Here is a 12,887-nt window from a genome sequence, read left to right on the forward strand (position 1 = left end):
ATGTCCTTCCCCCACTCTGTCTTACTTTTTCTACATGTTCCACTAGTCCTTTCTTTTCTAATCTTAATTTTTGCTCTCTCTTGGAGCAATTAAATATTTTTATCCTGTTTCTTTTCTCTTGACTTATTAAGTATATATTCTTCTATTTTTCTATTTAACAGTTAACTCCTTCCTAGAGATTATGACGTATCTTTGACTAATCAGTGGTACTTTTTCCTCTTCCAGAACAATGCAAGAACTTTAGAATTCTCAAACCTCATTTATCCATCTCTGACTTACACACTACTATTGTCATGTACTTTAATTTTTTCTTTTATGACCCTTATGAGAATATTACTTTATAGTCAATATTATTTAGATTTATCTATATATTTATTATCATTTTCTTTCTCTTTATTTCTTCCTACATCTCAGAGCCAGTATCTGGGATCATTTTCCTTTTACCTAAAGAACATTTTTGTGTTTCCTTTAAGTCGGTGATAAATTTTCAGGGAAAAAAAAACGCTGAGAAAATGTATCTCACCTTCAATTTGAAAAATTATTTAAAGATTTGCCTTACTGGATATCAAGACTTTTATTATGAAACTATAGTAATTAAGGCAATGTGTTTTAGACAGGGATAAACAAAATTAAAATGAAACAGAATAGAGATTTTATAATTGACAGAGCTAGAATTCTAATCCTGGCACTCTTCTTAGCCACCACCTTAAACTAGGGCAGGGAAGTGGGGATAGAGGAGATGGATCAAATGTATCGGATGGTTAAACATCTTCTTCCTCCAATCCATTGATCTTACCACCTTTTAACTCTTCCTCACTCTTTTGGTGTACTGTGTTCCACCAATCTTGCAAACATCTGCCACTCCCTTGCCTTCTCTCTTTACCAGGCTTGCTTGGTAAAACTACAACCCTGCTTATTTAAATTATCCGACTACTATAAGCTTCCACCATGCAACAGAACATGGCTAAAGAAAAACACAGAACCATCTGAATGGTCCCACCATGAAACTAAATGGCCCTTTACTATATACTTAATGTATTTATTATGCGTATTATTTATTGTCCACTCTGCGGGATGCAAGATTCCTACGAACAAAGGGTTTTTTTCTGTCTTATACACTAGTATACCCCAACCTTTGCTGCCCAACAGCAAATGCTTCCTTAGTGCATTTACTCTTCCACTTTCCTGGATCATTATTTCATAGTTCCTCTTTCCTCCAACGTCTATCATCCATTCCATATCTTCACCTTCTGCTTCACATTCCATATCGTCACATGCTTCTTATTTCATTGACTGAAATCGCGGTGCTCAGGAGGGAACTGCCATTGTCTCCCGCCAGGACATGTGCCCGCTTACCAGCGGCTGCACCCAACAGTCTGCCTTTCCCCCTGCTTCTCTAAATGAACTATCCATGTGTCTATATGCAGGCAGTCCTTGTGTTTGTACTTTTCAGCGATGGATCTCACCTCCTCAAAAATGACTTCATTAGGAGCCATTACTCCCCGTCTCTCCTGCATCATCAACTTTTCTGTCTCAGCCCTGCTGGTACACATGCTGCTATTTCTTCCACCTTAAAAACAAAAAATCTTCTTGACCTCACTTTTCTTACCAACTACTATCACATTTCCCTCCTTCTCTTTTTAATTTTTTTTTTTTTTTTTTTTGCAGTACGCGGGCCTCTCACTATTGTGGCCTCTCGCATTGCGGAGCACAGGCTCCGGCCATGCTGGCTCAGCGGTTATGGCTCACGGGCCCAGCCGCTCCGCAGCATGTGGGACCTTCCCGGACCGGGGCACGAACCCGTGTCCGCTGCCATCGGCAGGTGGACTCCCAACCACTGCGCCACCAGGGAAGCCCTACTTGGATGTTTCATGTTCCCAACCTTGACTCCTGACCTTTCCCCCAAGCTGGCCCCTCCAGCAGGTTTTTCTCCTTCTCAGTTGGCACCTCCAGCCGTCCAGTTGATCAGCAAAAACATTAGAGTCGTGCTGCATTCTTCTCTTTCTTCTACAGCCCATAACTCTGTCAGGAAATCTTATTGGTTCTACCTTCAAAATAGATCCAGAATCAGGGACTTCCCCAGTGGACCAGTGGTTAGGACTTTGTCTTCCAACGCAGGGGGTGCAGGTTCGATCCCTGGTCGGGGGCACTAAGATCCCACATGCCTTGTGGCCAAAACACCAAAACATAAAACAGAAGCGATATCATAACAAATTCAATAAAGACTTTAAAAAAGATGGTCCACATTAAAAAAAAAGTTAAAAAAAAAAAATATATATATATCCAGAATCTGACCACTTGTTTCTCTCCAGTTCTACCAGCATGGTGCAAGCCGTTCTCATCTCTCACCTGACTACAAGAGCTTCGTAACGGCCTCTCTGCTCCTGTCTTTAGCTCCTCTCCTGCCTCTGTCCATTCTCAAAGCAGCAGCCAGAGTGATTCTTTTGAAAAGTGAGTCAGATCACGTGACGCCTCTGCTCAAAATTCCCCAGTGGCCCCCAGTTCATTTGGAGCCATGGCCTGCAGTGGCTCACCCTCTCCGTAACTTCCCTAACCTCGTTTTCTACTTCTCTCTCTGCCTCTCTCCCTGCCAGTCACACTAGTTTCTTGAGGCGGGGTTCCACCTCAGGGTGTTTGTGCTGGTTGTTTCCCAAATTCTCTTCCTCCAAATATTCACAGGGCTGAAACCTTCACCTCCTACAAGTCTCCTCTTGATTACCATCTTGTCAATGAGACCAATCCTGACCTCTTTAAAAACACTTATCCCCAGGACTCCCAATTCCCCTTACTCTACTCCAATTTTTCTTCCCATACCATTTTACACCTTCTAGTTTACTCTACAATTTATGAAATGATTATACGTGCTGTTTACTGTCACCTCAGTAGTAAGACCCACAAGAATAAAGATATTTTCCTCTGTTTTGTTCAATGAGATATCCAACATTTGCTGCCCACATTTACTATGTACCAGACCCTGTGCAAGGGTTTGAGGATATAAAGAAAAACGGGGCTTAGCTCCTGCCTCAAAATGAACTGAGAATAAGCCAGTACAAAAATCAGATCTGTATAGCGTTTTACAAAGTTACAGAACCCGTCACACATATATATCACCTCATTCAAATCTCAAAAGAAGAAGTATGTTTAAGGAAAACAAGTGAGGCGGTATCATTCTCGGTTTAAGGGTGTGGAAACTGGAATTCCTAAAAAGTAAGTGAATGGAATCAAGACACCCTGGGGAGGACTGCTGCCAGGACGAGGCCATGCCTATCTCTGGATCTAGTACCCACAGCACTAGAGGCTCATCTAATGTGTATTGAATAGATCAACGGTTTTAAGCTAGAGCATAAAAGATTTATATGTAAAAAAGAGTGTACTGTAAGTAAGGGCCAAAGGGAAGAACAAACTCTACCTACCAAAGTATTTTAAAATATTGAATATTTTCTATAGTGTAATAATATTACAATAATTGAATATGCTATATTATATATTTTATATTATATTTAAATATAAATTACTTTGCAACAGTTTTCTCTGAAGAGAGAATGATGGACTCAGTTCTCTGTCCAGTTGATCTTTAGCTTGATGGTAATATGCTCTCTGGTCTTTCTCCCACTATATTTTATTTGTGGCTAACAATTCCCTGACCTTTCGTCTCTGAAGAGAGACAGTTAGATGCTATCTTTGACTATTACATTTGCATGTTGCCACACTTTACTACATTCTGTTTCCAAATTTTCTGCCACCAATACCTCTGCTTAAATCTTCCATCTTCCTTTCAGAGTTGATAGATCTTGATTTCTCCTGTCTTCACTGCCTTCAAACCATGTTACATCTTGTAATTTTCTCCCCAAATTCTTTTCAAAACCCTTCTTAACCTGCGTGAAAAACAAAACAAAAATCCCTCTCCACCTCTGACCTCTTATCTCCTAAAAAATCATTTCCTTTTGGTCTCACTTTTCTTTTCCTCATTATAAAACTCATCAAATTTGGCCCCAGCACATTGGAAGGCATTCATAAGATGTTGAAGATGAGGGTAATGCTGATTTCCAATGAAACTGGTTTTCACTGATAGTTCCAACGAACTTTTCCAATGAACTCTTCCTTATACCCTCTTAAACCAGGGTAGGCTTGCAAAGGTACCACGACAAAATTTAAAGCAGCTGGGAAGAGCCTGTTATCAATCACAGTGTCATATGATTTCTACCAGGATAAAGTAATGGCACATTGAGAGTTCCAAGGTCACATTGCCTAATGGAATTCTTGTGCTCTGTGAAAGTTATGGTAACTGTTGGGTGGACAGGAAGGGCTGCAGGGTGCCAAGGTCAGAGATTAAATGAATGAGCACCAGCTAGGGTCACTGTGCTTTAGGTCATTAATGTTGACTCTTAGGGTTATTCTAAAACCGTACCTTTTCAAACTATTGTACGTACTTTGCTACAGATTAAAATATTTGTTCGTATCATACTAAAATATCTACAGATAATATAACAAAAAAGAACAGGAATGTTATGTTGGCATTTGATGTTAGTTCTCAGTTACTCACAGAACTATATCCTAGCCCTAAAACTGTGGCATCTTAAGGGCTCTTCAATCACTTTAAAGAGCGTTGTGAAATGTTCAGAAATCTACTGAAGCAAAATTAACTTGGGTTTGCAATCACCTGGGCATTATTTATGGAACCCTACTAATATTAGGTAGAATCTATAATTCTCTTTATCCTGCTCCCTTGCTGTCTTCTTTTTAATTAAATTTTTAATTTTGAGATGTTTATAGATTCACATACAGTTGTAAGAATAATACAGGGAGATCAGATGTACACTCTTCTTAGTTTCCCCAATGGTAATATATTGTATTTTTGTGTCCGAATTGATAAGGGATATTGGTCTGTTGAGTAATATTACCTTGAAACCTGGACATTTAAGGTATTATGTTGTGAGATTCTAGATCTTAGTTAAACCTTTTATTTTCCTTGATTTGGGAACACTGCTCCACCAGGGAAAGGGGTGTCATTACTGTAAGTGAGGGTAGAAGTCCAGATTCCTCACTTGGTCTCCACTGACCCCTGAGGTGGGAGGGGCTCCCTGATACTGCCAAGCAGAGGCGGGGGTTCTGACTCCCTAATAGCCTCCATTGATACCTTCCTAGCTGGGCAGAGTGCGAGTGCTTGTTACAGCTCTCCACATGGTCTCACTGACACCACAGGGGTGCGGAGGTGGCCTTGTTACTGCTGAATAGGGAAAGTCCTGAGCCTCTACTATGCCCCCTCTAATACCATCCCAGAGGAGAGGGGAGGTGGTACCTCATTCCTGTAGTGGGGATGAATAGTCAGCTCCCTGCTTGGCTTTCTCTGACACCACCGTGGTGGGGCTCAGATGGTGAGGTTAGGGTGCCTTGTTACAGCCTCGCAAGGGTAGAAGTCAAGGCCTGCCACTCAGCCTTTTCAGGCGTGGGCCTGGATGGTGCTATAGTTATTTTCCTATGATGTTTGGCTAGAGTAGAGAGGCTAGGAAATGTCTAAACATTTTCTATCTTGCTGGGCTGCTCCTTTCCTGGTCCTTTGGTTAGAGAGAGCAGGCTTTTGTTGGGGCTCCTTTTTGTCTGTGCACATTGGCATTTCTGCGTTTTCACCTTCTTCAGCTCCAAGTATAGGATATACAAGGCAAGAATAAAGCAAACCAAGACAAAACATCAGACAAGAAAAAGAAATAAAAGGTATCGAAATGGGAAGGAAGAGGTAAAACTGTCATTATATGCAGATGATACGATACTCTATACAGAAAACCCAAAAGACTCCACACAAAAACTATTTGAACTGATAAATGAACTCAGCAAGGTAGCAGAATACAAGATTAATATATAGAAATCGGTTGCATTTCTTTACACTAATAATGAAATATCAGAAATCAAAAAACAAAAAACAGGGCTTCCCTGGTGGTGCAGTGGTTGAGAGTCCGCCTGCCGATGCAGGGGACACGGGTTCGTGCCCTGGTCCAGGAAGATCCCACATGCCACGGAGCTGCTGGGTCCGTGAGCCATGGCTGCTGAGCCTGTGTGGCTGGAGCCTGTGCTCCGCAACAGGAGAGGCCACAACAGTGAGAGGCCCGCGTACCGCAAAAAAAAAAAAAAAAAAAAAAAACAATCCCGTTTAAAAATCATTAAAAAATACCTAGGAATAAACCTAACCAAAGAGGTGAAAGACTTATACACTGAGAACTATAGAACACTGCTAAAGGAAGTTGAGTATGATTCAAGGAAATGGAAAGATATCCCATGTTCTTGGATTGGAAGAATTAACATAGTTAAAATGGTCATACTACCCAAAGCAGTCTACAGATTTAATGTGATCCCTATCAAATTACCCATAATATTTTTCACAGAACTAGAACAATTTAATAATTCTAAAATTTATATGGAATCACAGAAGACCCAGAATTGCCAAAGCAATCCTGAGGAAAAATAACAAAGCTGGAGGCATAACCCTCCCAGACTTCAGACAATACTACAAAGCTACAGTAATCAAAACAGCATGGTACTGGCACAAAAATAGACATATAGATCAATGGAACAGAACAGAGAGCCCAGAAGTAAACCCACACACCTTCAACAAAGGAGGCAAAAATATACAATGGAGAAAAGACAGTCTCTTCAGCAGGTGGTGATGGGAAAGCTGGACTGCCATAATTAATTCAATGAAGTTAGAACACACCCTCATACCATACACAAAAATAAACTCAAAATGGCTTAAAGACTTTATATTTAAGACATGACACCATAAAACTCCTAGAAGAGAACATAGGCAAAACATTCTCTGACATAAATTGTAGCAATGCTTTCTTAGGTCCGTCTCCCAAGGCAATAGTAATAAAAGCAAAAATAAACAAATGAGACCTCATCAAGCTTATAAGCTTTTGTACAGCGAAGGAAACCATAAACAAAACAAAAAGACAACCTACAGACTGGGAGAAAATCTTTGCAAACCATGCAAGCAACAAGGGCTCAATTTCCAAAACATACAAACAGCTCATAAAAATCAATAACAAAAAACCAAACAATCCAATCAGAAAATGGGCAGAAGACCTAAATAGACATTTCTCCAAAGAGGACATACAGATGGCCAATAGGCACTTGAAAAGATGCTCAATATCACTAATTATTAGAGAAATGCAATCAAAACTACAATGAGGTATCACCTCACACTGGTCAGAATGGCCATCATCAAAAAGTCCGCAAATAACACAACACTGTAAATCAACTATACTCCAATAAAAATTTTTTTTAGAAAGTCCACAAACAATAAATGCTGGAGAGCGTAATGAGAAAAGGGAACCCTCCTACACTGTTGGTGGGAATGTAAATTGGTGCAGCCACTATGGAAAACAGTATGGAGGTTCCTTAATAAAACTAAAAATAGAGTTACCATATGATCCAGAAATCCCACTCCTGGACATATATATGAAGAAAACCATGGTTCAAAAGTATACATGCAGGGACTTCCCCGGTGGCGCAGTGGTTAGGAATCCGCCTGCCAATGCAGGGGACACGGGTTCCAGCCCTGGTCCAGGAAGATCCCACATGCTGCAGAGCAACTAAGCCCGTGCACCACAACTACTGAGCCTGCACTCTAGAGGCCCGCAAGCCATAACTACTGAGCCTGCGTGCCACAACTACTGAAGCCTGTGCGCCTAGAGCCCATGCTCCGCAACAAGAGAAGCCACTGCAACGAGAAGCGGCCCCCGCTTGCCACAGCTGGAGAAAGCCCGCGTGTGGCAACGAAGACCCAATGCAGCCAAAAATAAATAAATAAATTAATTAATTAATTAATTTAAAGAAAAGTATACATGCACCCCAATGTTCATTGCAGCACTATTTACAATAGCTAAGACAGGGAAGCAACCCAAATGTTCACTGACAGATGAATGTATAAAGAATAAGTGGTATACATATACAATGCAATATTACTTAACCGTAAAAAAGAAGGAAATAACATCATTTGCAGCAACATGGATGGATCTAGAAATTATCATACTAAGTGAAGTAAGTTAGACAGAGAAAGACAAATACTATATGATATCACTTATAGGTGGAATCTAAAAAACAGTACAAGTGAACTTATTTATAAAACAGAAACCAACTCACAGACATAGAAAACAAACCTATGGTTACCAAAGGGGAAAGGGTAGAGGGATAAATTTGGAATATGGGATTAACAGATGCACACTACTTTATATAAAATAGATAAAAAACAAGGATTCACTGTATAGCACAGGGAACTATACTCAATATCTTGTAATAAACTATAATAGAAAAAAGAATATAGATATATACATATATATGTATGACCAAATCACTTTGCTGTATACATCTGAAACTAACACAATATTATAAATCAACTATACTTCAATTAAAGGAAAAAAACCACAAAAAACCACAGGCCAAAAACAAAAATGAAGAACTCACCACCATGTCATTCTTCGGATTCCAAGGTCCTTAGCTACTTTGTCTTCTCTTCACTTTTCAGAGTACTCTTAGGATTGTTTTATAAATAACATTCTGTATTTCTGGTTGTACTTAGCAGGAGGAATAGGGAAAAATATGTCTACTCCATCTTCTTGGAAGTTGCTACCAGATTTAAAAAATCCATTTTCTCTAATAGGGTGCCGAGGCAAAGGAAGAAGATTCTAAAATCGAATTAGCCAATCTTTGTATTTGTTCATCAATAGAAAAGGGGATGTGAAGTATTAGATAAAAAGATTTCTCTAACTTATCTACTCATTCCCCTCCTCCACACTCTCTCACCACCTTAGTAACCTCCAGTAGATCATGTCTACTTATAAAAATTTGTGTTGGGCTTCCCTGGTGGCGCAGTGGTTGAGAATCTGCCTGCCAATGCAGGGGACACGGGTTCGAGCCCTGGTCTGGGAAGATCCCACATGCCGCGGAGCAACTAGGCCCGTGAGCCACAACTACTGAGCCTGCGCGTCTGGAGCCTGTGCTCCTCAACAAGAGAGGCCACGATACTGAGAGGCCCGTGCACCGCGATGAAGAGTGGCCCCCGCTTGCCACAACTAGAGAAAGCCCTCGCACAGAAACGAAGACCCAACACAGCCAAAAATAAATAAGTAAATTAATTAATTTTTAAAAAAAGTAACAAATGTTCAAGTACAATTGGTGCCTTTAAAAAAAAAAAATCTGTGTTTTTCTATGTAAGACATGCAAGTAGATGGACACTGTCTCAGTCTGACCTTAAACTTACTCTGCAACAAAGCATAAAGTCAAACGCTGTAACTACAGACCTTGCCACAGAATAACGAGGTACCACTAAAGAAACCAGGGTGTAAGTTCTTTATTCATTATAGCCTTATGTTATGTTATATTATATATTACACTGCATTAATTATTCTTACATCTTTTTCTTCCTACTAGACTGTGAGTTCCTTTAAGAAAGGGGATGAACTAAATTTAGTACCTGGCACATTGCAAGCACCTGATAAACACTCTGCTCTACCTTCTTTCCCACCTCTTTTCCACCCCCAGCTAGTTCAGGAATCAAGGCAGAAAGCCCAAAGGAGGAACTGCATCCACAATTAATCGAGGCTTGGAGAAGACCTCTAATTGAATATCCAAGTACCATCAATCAGTACCTCAAACTAGATCCTGCAGGAAGTGCTAGCTACCTCCCACCCCACCACGCACACCTTTGAAGATTCTGACACAACAGTCACCAAAGGATTAAAAAGAAAGGGTTGTGGAACCTGTCTTCCACACCCCGTCTCTTAGAGTTCTGACCGGTTTTGTCAATATTTGTTCAAGAAATATTTATGGAGGAATAGAAGGACGGATTTTAAAGAGCAAGCTTTTCCAAAGTGTGACCTGAGGAATACCAGCAGGTTCTTAGATAACAAGGGTTCCTGTAACAAGGGTTCCATGGTCAAATAAGTTTGAGGAATGCTGGTTACCATGCTGCTCTCTCAAAGGTCATGAGGCACATCAAACTCTTTGAGAGCTCTATAGTAACAAGGCCATTTAACTTTTTTTTTTTAACATCTTTATTGGAGTATAACTGCTTTACAATGATGTGTTAGTTTCTGCTTTATAACAAAGTGAATCAGTTATACATATACATATGTTCCCATATCTCTTCCCTCTTGCGTCTCCCTCCCTCCCACCCTCCCTATTCCACCCCTCTAGGTGGTCACAAAGCACCGAGCTGATCTCCCTGTGCTATGAGGCTGCTTCCCACTAGCTATCTACCTTACTTTTGGTAGTGTATATATGTCCATGCCACTCTCTCACTTTGTCCCAGCTTACCCTTCCCCCCATTTAACTTTTTTTAGGTGTGTTTCTTCCCTCCACTCCCAGTCCACAGTACCCATTGAAAATAGAAAACTCATATTCTCTAATCTCACATATGAAGTTACAGCTAAGAGAAATAATTCCAGAAGTCCAAAAGCAGGGAAATAATACAAAAAATAGATAAAAGTGACGAGTGATCTTCATTTGAGGCAAAAGGCAGATAAGGATGTGGTGGGATATGTGAGAGGTTTCATACATTAACTAGGAATCTAGACTCACAGACATAATTGAGAAGGTTTTTAGAAAGCAGTCATTACCTTGTCACGAATGGTGCCTTCTTTGTGAAATAACTAGAACTGTCTTTTATCAGTTGAAGTCCCAGGAGGAGAGGAGAGGCGCATCAAAATTAGGATATTCAAGGAGGATTTAACGAAGTGACTATTTACAAAGGTATGGGCAGAACACAGGGTATAGTGGATACGCCATAATGGATAGTGAAGTATGTTGGAGCCACAAAAATGGGGGGCGGGCATTGCCTTTCCTAGGCCAGCATGGGTGCAGGGAGGGAGAAGTTACCAGAACTTCTCCCTCCCTGCACCCTTATGAGTGTCATGTAGAGAAAACTGCTTTGAAAAGGACAGTGATCCCCTCCAACTGTCCCCCAGGTTTCCCTTTAGCTGAACCCATGGAAGTCAATCTCCCAGGGCAGAGAGCAGTGTGGAGAGAAGGGAGGAGAGTAAATATGGAAGGGCAAAGGGAAGATATTTGACACGTCTCAAGGTGGAAGAATCTGGAAACTGGCAACTCTACCATTTCCTGCCTAGCTGTGTCTATTCATGATTCTTGAAGAGGGCACATCCTATGTCAAGATACTGCCCTGAGCACAGAGAAGATGTATAGACTACAAGATAAAGACTTCGCCCTCACGTACATAAAATACCTATAAACACAGAGAAAAAATAAGCAAATATTTGAAATATAGCGTGAAACATAAACTTGAAGAGGTGTAGAAAGTATATGGGAGTTTGGTGCACAGAATCGCATAGCTAACCTATGACCTTGGCCTTGATATGCAAGGCTAAAATTGTTGGCCAAAGTAGACTCTCCAGTGTAAATGCAAATTCTGAAAATTGAAAATGTACTTGAGGGCTTCCCTGGTGGAGCAGTGGTTAAGAATCCGCCTGCCAATGCAGGGGACAAGGGTTCGAGCCCTGGTCCGGGAACATCCTACATACTGCAGAGCAACTAAGCCCACGCGCCACAACTACTGAGCCTGCGCTCTAGAGCCCGCGAGCCACAACTACTGAAGCCCACGTGCCTAGAGCCCGTGCTCAGCAACAAGAGAGGCCACAGCAATGAGAAGCCCGCACACCGCAATGAAGAGTAGCCCCTGCTCGCCGCAACTAGAGAAAGCCCGTGTGCAGCAATCAAGACCCAACACAGCCCAAAATAAATAAATTAAATAAATACATTTAAAAAAAAATTTTAAAAGAAAATGTACTTGAAATTTAATTTCATCTATTAATAGCCAATAAAAAATTTAGCTTCTCCAAAAAGTCGCTTTCAGAATTGAAATATATGCAAAAGACTTATTCATGAATGCAAACTTTTATGAAACGTCCAGTATTTTGTATTTAGCCTCTGACACTCCTTTAAGTATTTGTTCTCACAGAGGGAATCCATAAAATCGTTTTTCTCACTTTAACCCAACCACTTCCCTTTAGCATACTGCTCTCCAGGTTTTCTCTATATGTACATGTTCCAGACCTGGGCTCCCTGATCCCAAAGAATTTTATACCATTTTTTTTTTTAGTCTAAGAAGGCAGATTACTATGGCCATAGTGTTTTCCAAATAATTCAGGTACTCTCAGCCATAGCTTGGCTGGAACTGCCACTTTTCCAAGCAACATAGACAATCCATGGAAAAATGACTCATTGCCTGAGTCATCTAGTTAAACTCTAAAGAGTGGGAGTAGTGGGGTCATTGCCCACACTGACAGACATGTTTTGCATGAGAGGGAGTTGAACAGGGACAATGAACTCTTTGGGAAATGCAAAAACTGTCATACTCAAATTCTGATAGAACAGGAAAGCCTCAAATGCCCACTGCTTAATGACAGAAATAAATATTAGAAGTATGACCTGATAACATCGTTTAGCTTTCTCTTTCTATCTCTTCACTAAAAAAAAACACAAAACCTTCTTTCCCTCACCTTACCTTTTCCCCTCCTTCCCATAAAGAACAGTGTGATTTCTGGCCTGAGATGCTAGGATGTTGGGGCCCCTGATGCTTGTGGTTGAAATACTCCAGTCGCAGAAACTCTCTTGCAGGTTTCCCACATGTGAAAGGGTTACACGGTAGGTTTCTAAAGTGGGTTCTTTTCTCCCTTTACTTAAGGAGTTTGTAAAAGGGTGGTATATCCATCTGCATAACAGAAATCAAAGAAGTTAAATGTGATTTATTTTATAATATCTTACTGCACAGGTACCTTTGTAGGAATGTGGACACTCAGAAGTAGGGCAGGGCTTCCCTGGTGGCGCAGTGGTTGAGAGTCCGCCTGCCGATGCAGGGCACACGGGTTCGTGCCCCGGTC

This window comes from Leucopleurus acutus (assembly GCF_964270905.1).
Source record: "Leucopleurus acutus genome assembly, chromosome: 9".
Lineage (NCBI taxonomy): Eukaryota > Metazoa > Chordata > Mammalia > Artiodactyla > Delphinidae > Leucopleurus > Leucopleurus acutus.